Source organism: Delphinapterus leucas, chromosome 4 (assembly GCF_059928025.1).
Source record: "Delphinapterus leucas isolate spDelLeu-1000000601 "Yukka" chromosome 4, BTC_Dleu_Yukka2, whole genome shotgun sequence".
In the NCBI taxonomy this organism is placed as follows: domain Eukaryota; kingdom Metazoa; phylum Chordata; class Mammalia; order Artiodactyla; family Monodontidae; genus Delphinapterus; species Delphinapterus leucas.
In genome coordinates this window covers 108,436,379-108,450,656 of record NC_143132.1, presented here as the reverse complement: position 1 = coordinate 108,450,656, position 14,278 = coordinate 108,436,379, and the positions used below count along the sequence as shown (strand labels likewise).

The 14,278-nt window shown below is 40.3% G+C and overlaps 1 protein-coding gene across 1 annotated transcript in view; it reads left to right on the top strand.

Moving 5' to 3' along the window:
- LOC111171791 (vomeronasal type-2 receptor 1-like) overlaps positions 1-14,278 on the top strand; it is a 96,246-nt gene that overhangs the window by 26,277 nt on the left and 55,691 nt on the right. Inside the window, 1 exon segment of the mRNA XM_022567634.2 lies at positions 1-14,278. This exon segment is cut by the window's left edge and continues 26,277 nt beyond it; it is cut by the window's right edge and continues 20,730 nt beyond it. The gene's annotated coding sequence lies outside the window, so the exon portion shown is untranslated.

Genomic DNA, 14,278 nt, shown 5'->3' with positions numbered 1-14,278 from the left:
AAATCATATAATAAGCTTTTCCTAAGAAACTTAACCGAGAGGGCCCACGGCTTTCCGTGCAGATATTCCATCAAACCTAGCTTTTGGATTATAGATGTGTTCCTGCATTTAACTTCCTCTGGGTTTTTGGGCAAGGAATTCAAACTTACCATAACTAACTTGCTTTTATTTATTCAATGGAGAAGGTAATCTCTGGAAGAAAAATTGAGAAATTGCATGTGAAAGTACGTTATAAACTATACAATGTTATATATACCCTTTACTTCCTTTGAAAACATGACATTCTCTCACTTCCATGGCTTTACATATGCTTCTCCCTCTGCCTCAAAAGACCTTCTCCCAGTTGCCTTCAAACTCTTAATTCATGGTTTGGCTCCAGGTGCTGAGGATATTGGTGTATTCATTTTCCATTGTTGCTATAACAATTTACTACAAATTTAGTGACTTTAAACAGCATAGATTAATTTTTGTTTTTTATAGTTCTGGAGGTCAGAAACCCAAAATGGGTTTCACTGAGCAAAAACGAAGTTACTGCAGGGCTGTGTTCTTGTTGAGGCCCTGGGGGAGAACCCATTCTCTTGCCTATTCTAGCTTCTAGAGGCCTGCATTCCTTGGCTTGTAGCCCCTTCCTCTACTTTCTACACCAGCAATAGCCAGTTGAATCTTTCTTACATCACAGGACTCTGACCTCTGCTTCTGTCATCACAACTCCTCTCCGATTTTCCTGCCTCCCTCTTTCACTTACAAGGAAATCAGTGATTACACTGGATTACATTAATCCAGAATAATTACACTGGATTACATTAATCCACCCTTTCTGGGGGAAGCCTTATTCTGCCTACCTTAATCAGCAGTGAAGAAAACAAAGGTCCTACATTTCAGTAGTGAGAGACTGGCAATAAACAAATGAGAAACTTAATAGTGACAGTCTTTCTATGAAGAAAAACAAAGCAGGGCGAGGGGCTAGAAAGTTGCTGAGGGTATGCTAGTTTTTTATAGGGTGGGCAGACAACGCCTGTCTGATTGGGTGATGGGTGAGCCAGGACCTGAGTGAAGTGAGGGCAGGGAGCCACACATATCTTGGGAGGAACGGTTCCAGATGAGGAGGGAGGGGAGAGCTCCAGGAGGAAGGTCAGAGAAGTAGCCGAGGCCTGGTTAATGTAGGACCTTGTTGGCGTAGGCAAGTCAAGTGCTCATTCCTGAGTGCTTTCCAGCAAGCTGACTAGAGGTCAGTCTTTCAGGATCAGTTTCCTTGATGCATTCTAATAGCAAAGCAAAACCTACCTGAAATCTGTCCCTCTGATTCCTAACCAGACTAAGCCTGCAGAAGCAGGGACTGCTGTGTTCACTGTTACATCCCTAAAGAGCAGCATGGTGCCTAGGCAGTCAGTAAACGTCCATTATACAATGGGGGGCTACACTGGTTCAGTTTAGGCTAATCAAGCTTGAGGCAGAAGTGGAACTGCTCTGCCCAGGTTTGGATTTGAGATAGACATGTACCTCCTGGTGTTTGGGGGACCAACTTTGTCTGGGAAGGAGAAGGGCCATTTGAAACGGGTAGGGCTGGGAGATGCTGTGGCCAGAAGCAGTGCTAGGTACCTACCAGTGCCACTGGCACCCAGCATGGTGGCACAATAGCAGCGATATTGATTGAGAGAAGCAGCAAGACGAAGGCTGCAGCTGGGGAAAATGGGGCCCGCCTGGCCCTGGGGAGGCCATCCTGTCAGCCAGGTGGCAGAGTTGACAGCCAGAAGCATCATCCCTGACTCCAATGCTCAGAGTCAGAGGTGGCCACGGTTAGAGAGGGCCGAAGTAAGGAATGGTGAGATTCCCCCATTAGGGAAAGGAAGAGGCTGGGGTGGGATCCAGCATTCAGGCCTAGCAGGGGTCAGCCAAAAGCTATGGATTTTGTCATATTTTAGTTACATCCCAAGACTGCCATTTCTCAGGGTGGTGATGAGAGAGTCTACTATGTGAATCAGGCATCAGAATCACTCCTCAGTGGGGTCCTCCCTGTGACAGCTGCAGATTCCTCAGGCATTGCTGCTAGGAGAGGTAGCACCTGACTTCCTGTCTTCATTCATTCACTCACTCCTTGGCTGAACTTAGTGGTGTGTCTAAGCTGGCTCTCACCCACTTTATATTCAGTGATACCATGTTGGCAGCTTGAAACTGGCCATAGTGGGACTATTTACACCATGGGACTGGGCAAATACTATAAATCAGCCCCCTATCCCCACCCCCAAGAACTGGTTGTTAACCATTTACCAGCACACCACTGGGGGTAGTAGAGGTGTAAGGGTAGTAGAAATGCAATGCAGAATATAGACCCCAGAACCAGGCTGCCTCTGTTTGAATCCTGGTTTCGCTACTGTTAGCTTTGGTATGTCAGGTGAGTTACTTAATCCTTCTGTGCCTCAATTTCTCCATCAGTTTAATAGGGATAGTAATGATATCTGCCTCAGGGGGAGTTTTGATGAGAAAATTAGTTAAGATGGGTAAAGTGTTTGGAACAGGGTGTAGCACATGAAAAGCATAAATACCATTTTAGGTACTGTAGGCATTGATCTGCTGCTAATTGTCATGTCATATTTTCACCTTAGAGTGAACACTCAGAATCTCAGCCGCTGGAAGCCTAGTCCCCAGAATAGCTAGAGAGTAAGTGTTCTGCTGGAGTATGTATCTTTCTTCGTCTGGTCCTTCCATGACCTATTTCTCTGCACAACCCTGAGGACAGAGGACAGCGCATGTCAGGCGTTTTCAAGCCCTGTCACTGGTCTGTGCATCCTGTAATTGCCTTGGCACCCTGAGGCAGTGACTTGGCCTTCAGAACTCTTACAACAGAAAGGGGCAGATAGCTGCCAACGTCCACATGAACATTTGTCAAACATTTGCTTCCTACTTTCCATACAACAGGCAAAGGTATACTTAGAGCTAGCTGTTCTAGCTGTTAGGAGGGAGTCTAAACGCTGTTCGAAAGGGCAAGTTCAGCGTCCAGATTAGCCCTTATCTAATTGTGGAACCCAGTTATTTTATTATTATAAAGTTACAGGGAGTGAATGATACACAGGGAAAAGCACTGTACTAAAAGTCAAGAGTTTAATACTTAAGTCCTTGTTATATCATTTCTAGTTCTTGACTAGAATTTAAATATTTGGTAGTTGAATTAACCCAGATTATCTTAAAGGGCTCTTTCTCCTAGGACATGTTTTTAAGAAAATTGTGAAAGTGAATATTCTAGTTTCCTCAGCCAGACCTACTCATTTGAATTCAAGGTACAGGGCAATTTATAACAAAAATAAATAGGAAATATTTCTTGTAAGAAAACCTTAGGTGGCAGTCCATTATCTATGCAGCCAGTAAAGTTGTGAAGATTTGAAATTATTGTGCAGGGGTAAAGGCTGGCTGGGCTTCTGAGTCTGTAGGGAAAGTACACGCTTGTTGGAAGCATTGGACTCAATGTTTTGGGCAAAGCCTTGTGACAGTGGTTAGAAGGTGGTTTGATAAAGGAACTGAGCTGAGACCTTCCTCCCATAAAGAAATTCTGAGAGGAAAGAGAAGTAACAACTTAATCTTTAAATACGATTCACCCAGTAAATGGATGCCAATAGGGGGGTGAGTTGTTTTTTTTTTTTTTTTTTTTTTGCGGTACACAGGCCTCTCACTGTTGTGGCCTCTCCCTTTGCGGAGCACAGGCTCCGGACGCGCAGGCTCAGCGGCCATAGCTCACAGGCCTAGCCCCTCCGCGGCATGTGGGATCTTCCCGGCACGAACCCATGTCCCCTGCATCGGCAGGCGAACTCTCAACCACTGCGCCACTAGGGAAGCCCGGGGGTGAGTTTTTATACAGAGATTGATTGTGATCCATGGTGAGGAGCCCTCGGAAGCCTGAAAGAGGAAGTGGGCAGGATTCTGTGTGGTTTTTATTTTCTCTTGTTAATGCAAACCGCTCCCTTCTCAGCTTTTCCTCTTTCACCTTGAAAGTCCCAATCATTGTTTCTGTATTCCTTCCCCTTTCCCTTCTCTCTCCAATCTGTCCCTCTCCTCTTTCTGCCTGAAGTGACTCATTTATGTTCATATTTTATAGTCTCTTTGAGTTATTTGGTGACCTGGAGTTAATAAAGATTGGTCTTTATACAGTTAGCATCTTTATTAGTTTGCTAGGGCTGCTGTAACAAAGTACCATAATTTGAGTGGCTTAAATGACAGAAGGTTATTGTCTCTCAGTTCTGGAGGCTGGAATTCCAAGATCAAGGTGCTGGTAGGGGGGATTCCTTCTGAGGACTGTTATAGAGAATCTGTTTCATGCCTTTTCCCTAGCTTCTGGTGTTATGTTAGCAATCTTTGGCATTCCTTAGCTTGTGGATACATCATCCTGATCTCTGCCTTCATGTTCACATGGCACTCTCCCTGTGTTTGTGTCTGTATCTGTGTCCAGATTTCCTCTTGTTGTAAAGATACCAACCATATTGGATTAGGGCTTACCCCTAAAATGACCTCATTTTAATTGGATTGCCTTTGTAAATACCCTCTTTCCAAAATCGGGTCACATTCTGAGAGTTAGGACTTTAACATCTTTGGGGGGGTGGGCAGGGGTGAGGTGGACAGAGTTCAACCCATAACAGCATCTAAGGGAACAGCAATCAGGTGTCTAAATGGTTCAGTAAAGTAATTAAAGATGTTATGGAGCATTTCCTATGGGCTGGGCACTTTATACATGTTACCTTACTTCTTAAAAGAGTGAGATACGTATTATTTTGATCCCCATTTTACAGATGAAGAAAGCGAGGCTTGGAATAAGTGACCTACCCACAGTCATATGGATAGTATGTAGCAACACTAGGTTTGAAGCTCAGGACTAACTCTAGCGTCTGAATTTGTAACCGCTATGCATTCTACCTCTGGGATAGACCACCTGGCCTAGAATAAAAGATTTTTCATAGAAAGAAAAGCTCTATGCTCTTTATTTCATTTTTATTAAGTAAAATCTACTCACCTTTTACTCCATTTCTGACAGGAGAATTGAGCCCTATAGGCCAGTTCCCCCTCTTATTGTTTAAGATATTATTCTGTTGAATTTTGGTAATTGCACAGTCATGTAACACCACCACAATCTAGATTAGAATAGATCCTTCACCCTAAGAAGGTTCATCCTGGCCCTTTACAAGTGATCCCCGTCCCTGTCCCCCACCCCCAGGACTAAGCACCCATTGATCTGTTCTGTGTCATTACAGTTTTGTATAGGCCCGGTTTTGGTTTATAAGCGCTAAGATCCTAAAAAAACCAAGTCTTCATTATTAACCAAAGAAGGCTGAACAAGGAAAGCAGAGAAGGTCCCTGCCTCCTGCAGTTACAGAGGGAGAGAAATAACTTTTTGTTAAACTTGTTAAAATAGTTTGATTTGTTAAGAGTTAATTTGATAGCATTCACAAGATTATTAGGTTTCCTAATCTGTTATTTTAAAATTCATCTATTTTGCAATTTGAATTGACCTTTGACCCATGTATAATTTTATAACATCATGCATTGGTCATTTGGAGAATATTGGCTTGCTGTTATACAGTTCTTCTGAATGTGGCACGTTGCCGTATACAATAAAAAAAATCATATTTGTTAATATCACCACTGATCTCATCAGAAAAGCCTTTGAGGGTTGGGAAGCTGTCAAGTTCGTGGTGGCCATCATAAGTTTCCAAAGATTTTAATGTCATCTTTAAAACTTGAATTTTATTATTAGCGACAAACACTGCAAGGTGTTTTCTTTGAAGTGACAGGCTCGCTTTGTTCATTTTTGAGAAAATGTCTACCAAACCCAAATATGAATAACCTAGTTTATCTGTGAGCTATCCTTTCAAGTAAAAATGGTGTTCCATGCAAAAAGCAGTTCAGCTTGCAAATGAAACAGCTGCACAAGTGCTTTCTCTGAGACAACTATCAGACGTGGGTGTGAGGCAGAAGGACTCTATGTGTATTCTCCATTTCATGCCACAAAATATGTAAGAGACATCTGCTCAAGTAAGATAAAATGTAATTGTTTTTACTGCTTCATCAAGGACATTCACAAGTGACCTGGCTCCTTCCCCTATGCCCCAGCCCCTGCAAGTGCGTGGAGGTGAAGAATGCAATAGCTACTAGCATAGTTGGTGCCACTGTCCTGATTCATGCTAAAAAGCCAACGTTTTACCCACTATTGCTTTTGCACCATCAGTGCAAATGTCAACACCCTTTAAAAATGCAAAAAATGTTAGTGTTATTGTGAAAGTAGTTTTGACCTCATGAAATTCTTGAAAGGATCTTGGTCCTCCCAGGGATCTGCAAACCACATTTTAAGAACTATTCTTCTAGCGGAGAAAGCAAAAACCAGAGTGAGCCTCTATCAAACAATATGTTTTCAAATCAGTAACACACAAATGATGGGCTACAGTGCTATGTAAGGTAGATATATTGAAATCTTCTGAACACACAAAACGGAAAAAGTCTACAAAAGTCACCTTATAGCCATGAAAATATCAACTGAAGTAGAATTTTTAAAGAAAAAATCAGAATTTCTTGCCTTATCAGTAGATTGCAACACATTCAGCAATCAAAATTACAGATGGCACATGACATGTCTTATATAGGACGTGTTTTAGAGTTAAGGCTCTCAAGACATGTTGAGTCTTAAACATGTAGTAAAAGACTAAGGAGCTGTCCTGTTTCATGAGGATATTTCAGAACTCAACTTCAGCCTGAATTTTCCTGGGTCCAGGCTACTGCCAACCAAAAATCAGGTTAGTATTTAAAATTTTTTTAAATTATTTAATATTTTATTTATATACAAATGTATACAACACAGATGTAAGTTATAAGGCGTAATAATGAAATGAACACTGATGAATTCACAACCTAATTTAAGAGTTAGAGCTTTGCCAATGCCATTTAACCCGTCGGTTCTCCTCCTCTTTTCTATCCCTTGCCTACCAGAGGTAGATGTTATCCTACATTTCATTTTTTTAAGTAAATAGTTTTATCACATATATCACTAAATCATATTTTATTTTTGTGCTTTATAAAGTTGTTTTTAAACTGCATGTAGTCTTTTAAAACATGGCTTTTTTTCAGTCAGCTTTATATTTCTAAGATTCATTCATGTTGCATGTAACCGTGATCCATTAATTTTTATCTCTGTATAGCTTTCCATCGTATGAATACACCATAATTTTCTCATCCATTCTCTTGTCAGTGGTCCTTTGGGTGTTCCAAGTGCTTTTCTATCTTGAACAATGCTTGTGTAAAAATAGTTGTACATGTCTCCTGGTTCATATGTGTAAGAGTTTCTCATGGGTATATAACAAGGGGTGGGATTGCTGAGTTGTAAGAGTCACACATACTTACCTTTACATGATAATGTCAAATTATTTTCTAAAGTTTCTGTACCAGTTTATAGTTCCATATAGGGTTTAGGAGTGTGGGTATGTGTGAATATATATATATATATATATATATATCCACTGATCTACTCCTTTCCAATACTTGCTATTGTCAGACAATGTAGTGAGTATACAATGGTGTCTTATTTATTTTCCATTTCCTTGAGAAGATTGAACATCTTTCTATATTTATATTCACCATTCTTGCTTCCTTGTCCTTGAAGTACCTGCTGATGTCTTTTGCACATTTTTCTATTGTATCCTTTTTTATTGATTTGTAGGAGTTCTTATGTTCTTGGTATTGATTCTTTGTTAGATATATGTGTTGCTAATATCTTCTCTCAGGTTGTGGCTTGTCTTTTCAGTTTCAAAGTTATCAATGTTTTGTTTTACGGGTAGCACTTTTCTGTATTGCTTACATCCCTATCCTGAAGTCATAGAGTGTTCTCCTGTTAATCCATCTGGCTGAGGCCTTTAATTCAGAGTTGAATTGAAACAACTATTGAGGAGTGTCTTAGTCTGCTGGGGCTGCCATAACAAAATACCACAGACTGGGTGGCTTAAACAACAGAAATTTATTTTCTTACAGTTCTAGAGGCTGGAATTCTCAGGTAGAGATGCCAGCAGGTTTGTTTTCTGATGAGGCCTCTTTTCCTGGCTTTCAGATGGCCATCTTCTTGCTGTGTCCTCACATGGTCTCTTCTCTGTGCATGATGATGTTTATAAGAACAGCATCAGTTCTGTCAGATTAGGGCCCTAACCTTATAGCATCACTTAACTTTTATTACATCCTTACAGGCCTTATCCCCAAATGCAGTCACATTGGGGGTTAGGGCTTCAACATATGAATTCTGGGGGGGATGTAATTCATAACAGAGGGTTTCTTAATCTTTTTCTTAACTTTAAAGGGAATACTTTTATCATTGAGAATTATGTTTGCTCTTGTTCTTCAGTCTTTATGTGTATTTTATCAAGGTAAGCAAGGTTCCTTTTTTTTTAAGAGATTTGGTTTTTTTTTGGCCACACTGTGTGGCTTGTGGGATGTTCCCTGACCAGGGATTGAACTTGGGCCACCACAGTGAAAGCCTGGAATCCTAACCACTGGGCCACTAGGGAACTCAGCAAGGTTCCTTTGAGTCCTAGTTTGGTAAGAGGGTTTTGTTGTTGTTAAATCATGATTACATATTGAATCTTATAAAATGTTTTTTATGCATCTATTGAAATGATTATATGTATGGTTTTTCTTTTTTAATCTATTAACATGATAAATGCATTTACAGATTTTATACAGTTTAACTATCCTTGCATTTCTGGTATTAACCCAACTTGGTCAAGATGTACAGTTGACCCTTGAACAACATGGGTTTGAACTGCACAGGTCCACTTATAAACAGATTTTTTTCAGTAAATATATTAGAGTACTACACAATCCAAGGTTGGTTGAAATCACAGAGGTATAATGGTAGATACATAGGGCTGACTATAAACTTATACACAGAATTTTTATTTCTGAGGAGGCGGGCAACGTCCCAACCCCCAAATTGTTCAAAGGTCAACTATATTATCATTTTTATGGGTATGTTATGTTAATGCTTTGTTTAAGATTTTTGCATTTATGTTCATGAGTGGGTAATAATACTTTCCCATGTGCTACTTGTCTGATTTGATCTTGAGTTTATACTTACTTCATAGAATGGATTGGAGAAGTGCATCCTCTTTTTCTGTTCTCTAGAAGAGGCACTGTAGTGTAGTGGTAAAGGACATGGATTCCTCAGTTGCCAGACTATGTGTGGATGAGTTACGTAGCTGTCATTGCCAGGTACTGTGAGAATAACTTGGTGATGAGGCCAGTGGGACTGTTAATACCCAAACTCAAATTCCTTTTCAGAAATCCCCAAATGATAAGGTCTATTAAGTTAAAAGCTAGAAAAAATAATATGCTTATAAGCCTTAAAAAAAAAAAGCAGGTGCTACTTACTGTTGAGTGATGTCACTGGCTATCATCCTAAAGTCCTACATTTTCTCAGTGTTTCCACTTTAATCACAAGTTTAGAATATTATAAATGTTAGAAATGTCAGTGTCAAACTGTAGACATGATTCAGTATCCTTATAAAATGGCTATGGAGTGTTAAAATACTTACTGTAGCAACTGGATGCCCACAGGGTACTCTTTCTTTCCAGGAAGCCAGGTGGAGTGTAAAGAAGAATTTTCAGAGATACAAATAAAAGAAAGAAACCCATAGATATTCACGTGGATTTCCCTTGTGTGTGCTCTGTATTTCTCTAGCTGTCTAAGAGAAACCAAACCTTTGTTTGTTGGCGAGACTGTCTTCAGAGCTTTAGCACAAAACAGATGCTAGGGAGAATATTGTAAGATAAGTTACTAGTGTTCTAGTGCTTTGTTTTCACTATGCCGCTGGTCCTCTATTTCAGCTCAGAAGGTGACAAATGCAACAGCAAGGGGAAACCTCACTTCTCTGCTGGCAGGAACAGATGTTGGAGTGTTCAGAGCTGTAATTGGCAGTTGTTTTTTCAGATTCTTCCATCTCATAATTTTGAATGCTGCTCAAAGGGAAGCTGCCCTATAAAGATGACATTTGGAAACTCAAGGATTCCAAATGGAGAGTTTTCTGTTTTTAAAATTTACATTATTTATATTTAAAGCCTCCAATAATAGAACTCTTGCCATACTTCAAGCACGGAGATTCTTTCCTCAGCTGTGCTCAGCCTACTACTAATAAGCCCATCGGAGGCATTCTTTATTCTGTTACAGTGGTTTTGATCTCTAGCATTTCTTTTGGGTTCTCTTAGAATTTCCATCTCTCTGCTTACTTTACCCATCTGTTCTTGCATGTCGTCTGTTTTTCCCATTAAGGTCCTTAGCATATTCATCACAGACGTTTCAAATTCATGGTCTGGCAATTCTAACATCCCTGCCATATCTGAGTCTGGTTTTGATGCTCGCTCTGTCTCTTCAAACTGAGTTTTTTGCCTTTTGGTGCATCTTGTAATTTTGTTGAAAGCCAGACAGGATGCACTGAGTGAAAGGAACTCCAACAGATGAGGCTTTGGCGGTGTGCTGGTGAAGAACCTAGGGAAGTGCTCCTAGTCTTGTGATTGACTAGGTCTCCGTCTGTTAGTGAGCCTGTGGCCCAGGCCTGTGACATTCACAAGTGCCGCTCAGCCCACCAACTCCCCACCCCCTTAGGTGGGATGGGATGGCTATCTGTGAGCTGGAGTTGCTATTTCCCTTCCCCCAGGCTAGTTAGCCTCTGATAAAACCCCAGTAGAGAATGGACTTGAGGATATGGGGAGGGGGAAGGGTAAGCTGGGACAAAGTGAGAGAGCGGCATGGACATATATACACTACCAAACGTAAAATAGATAGCTAGTGGGAAGCAGCTGGGAGTGGGAGATCAGCTGGGTGCTTTGTGACCACCTAGAGGGGTGGGATAGGGAGGGTGGGAGGGAGGGAGATGCAAGAGGGAGGGGATATGGGGATATATGTATACATATAGCTGATTCACTTTGTGATAGAGCAGAAACTAACATACCATTGTAAAGCAATTATACTCCAATAAAGATGTTAAAATAAAATAAAATAAATTAAAAAAAAAAACCTAGTAGATAAGGCTGTGGTAAAATTGTTTCTCTGGAGGGCTGGCCTTGTTGCAAAGAATAGAATGTTCGGCTGTATTTCCAAATGGTTGCATCTCTCTTCCCCCTGCTGGAATCATAAGAGGGTTTTCCTCTGATATGCGCTGTGAGAACCTGGTTTAGCGCCAGGAGGTGAAACTCACAAAAGCGTGGGGAACCCCCTCACCCCCTGGGGTTTTAACTCTCAGAGTTGTCCACACGGAGCCTCCAGCTGTGCATCAGTTACAGTTCCGGTTCTTCCCACCTTGGCACTGGTTCCTGCGGAGGTGTCTGCTCTCCTGCTTCTGCTCTGGTAAATTGTGATTCTCTGTATCTGCCTATCTCTACAATTTGGGGGGTAGCAGTTTACCCTGTGACCTCTCTTTTCTGATGGCTCTAAGAAAAATTGTTCAGTTTTCCATTTGTTCAGCGTTTTTTGTTTTAAAGTTTAACTGATTTTATTAAGATCAGTCTTTTTTAAAAAAATATTTAATCAATTAATTTATTTTTTATTTTATTTATTTTTGGCCACATTGGGTCTTAGTTGTGGCACGCAGGATCTTTCGTTGCAGCGTGCAGGCTTCTCTCTCTCTAGTTGTGGTGCAGGGGCACCAGAGCACGTGGGCTCTGTAGTTTGTGGCACAGCAGACTCTCTAGTTGAGGTGCGTGGGCTTAGTTGCCCCATGGCATGTGGCATGTGGGATCTTAGTTCCCCGACCAGGGATCGAACCTGTGTCCCCTGCATTGGAAGGCGGATTCTTTACCACTGGACCACCAAGGAAGTTTAGTTCAGCTTTTTATTTGTTAGCACAAAGTGATGACTTCTAAGCACCTTACATGCCACACTGGAAAGTAGAAGCTGGTACATGAGAGAACTCTTTAAAATTAAAACTTTTAATTTAACTTACTCCTAAATTCTCAAAGTGCTTTTCAGGGACATTAAGTGGTATGTTTAGTAGGCTGGGGAAAAGATTACTTGGTGTTAGGAGACAGAGGTAACATAATAGTAATTGTATTTATTAAAAGATAATTTCAAAACAACAAAACAAAAAATCACTGACTGTTTTTAAGACAATTAGTGAGAAAATATAAAGCATTCTGAATTGTTTGGAAGAAAAATGTCTAAAATGCAAGTATCATGAATTTGTTGTAGTAAATTTTATCTGTCACCTTAGGCTCAGTTATGCTGTGTCAGCAAGCAGCCCCAAGATCCCAGTGGCTTATGACAAAGACCTGTTTTTCACTCATGCTGCATTTCCATTGCTGAGGCTTTGCTCCATGTCATTTTTACTGTGTGACTGAGGTTGAAGGAGCAGGCTCTTCCTGTGACATGCTAGTCAAAGGGAAAGAGAGGATTTTGTTCAAAAGAGGCACACAGCACCTCTCTTCACACATCTTTGCCAAAGCAAGTCATGTGACTACTCCTGCATTCAAAAAGGTGGGCTCCAGGAAAGGGTACTACAAGTCACATGGCCACGTATGATATCAGCGCAGTGGAAGGTGTAATCTTCCTACAGAAAGGGTGTCAGATATTTTGAATATTAATGCAATTTACCCTAGTTTCTACCAAGTTCTTCTCTAGTTTATTGTGAGTTAACCAACTAGAATTCCCTTATCCAAGTTGTTCCAGGACTGTGCTTTTTGCTACTGTGCAAAATTTCAATTGGCCATCTCCATACCTACTTTGAAGTTGAGTTGTTTGGTTTTTTTTTTTACGTTCACTTGCTAGAGGATGAGGAGACAAAGGAATCCTCAGTTAAACACTTCTGTGAGGAGCTCCTGGGCATTGAGTGGGAGTGAAGACACAGCACTTGTTTTCAAGTGCTGTTATTTACAAAACAGTTCTCTCCAGCCAGTCCTTGGTGTAGGCACATATGTTCCTGGAATCTGCGTTGTGAGACAGATGGTAGAAAACTCCTCTTTTATGCCACATCAGAGTTTGGTTCTTGAGAAGCATGTGGCTACTCCTGTTGCCATCATGTTGCATTTGTGTACTGATAAGGAAATAAGTTGAGTGATGGTTGGTTATTTCTTCTATACAGAGATGGGGATAAAAACTACTAAATTGGGAGAATTAGGAACAGGTTAGGAATAGGTAAGCTCTGTTAAATAAATGGGTAGAGAAAATGCAAAGCAGCGAAAACAAAAATTGCTTGTTCTGACAATAACTAGAGTACAAAGCTACAAAGGTCAGGTCAAAGTATTAAAGAGAAAATCTGTGACTCAAAGGTCACAAACTGGCAGCTCACAAGGATGAGTCTGGGCTCCTATATATGTTTGGGGGAGGCCACAGTATGTTTTAAATATCAGGCAATATTACATAGAAAGAATACAGATTTATGGCATCTCTTGAAAGTGAAAATATTTTCCATTTTTGTTGATATTCCTGGATTTGGTAAAGTTGGCTAGAGCTGCATTGCTATCATCCCCTTGGGAGCTAGCATGAATCTCCAGTTCTCCACATGGAATCTAGGTGGATTAAAGACCTTAATATGAAAAGTAAAATTTTAAGGTGTAGGAAAGAAAATGCAAGAGAATATTTTTGTCATGTTGTTTGAGAACAGATTCCATAAATAAGACTCCAGATAGTCTACAGTATACATTAAAAATTATTTTTTATCAAAATTAAGGATTCCTATTCAACAATGGCCATCATAGACAAGCAACCTGTAGGAAAAGAGATTGGAAAAGCTATTTTCAATGTATAATACCAACAAAGAATTAATATCTAGAATATTCAAGGAATTCTTGAACATAATTTTAACTCATAGCAAGTAAAGTCAGAAAACAAAGACTGCTAATAAGTAATTAATAGAGAAGGAAACGTATAATCATTAAATATCTTAAGTGAATATAATCAGAAAAATGCAATTTAAAATAAAATAACTCTATTATCCAACAATGCAGTTGGCAAGAATTATGAAATCAGGTATCATCAAATACTGACCAAAGATGTGGGGACATGAGAATCCTTCTATGTTGCTGGTGGAAATATAAACAGCTGTTCCAGTGAGCTATCATGGCAGTGCAGAGTGAAATTAAGGATATGTATATACTGTGCTTAGAAATTCCATGCCTAGAGAAACTTCAGCATCCAGAGAACCACTTGCATGGTTTTACAAAAAAGATGTCCTCAGAAAAACATATGAGAATGTTCATGGCAGTATTACGTGTTCTAACAAAGGTCAGAAATCACATAGGTGTCTATCTACGTCTAAATGTCTAAATGAAA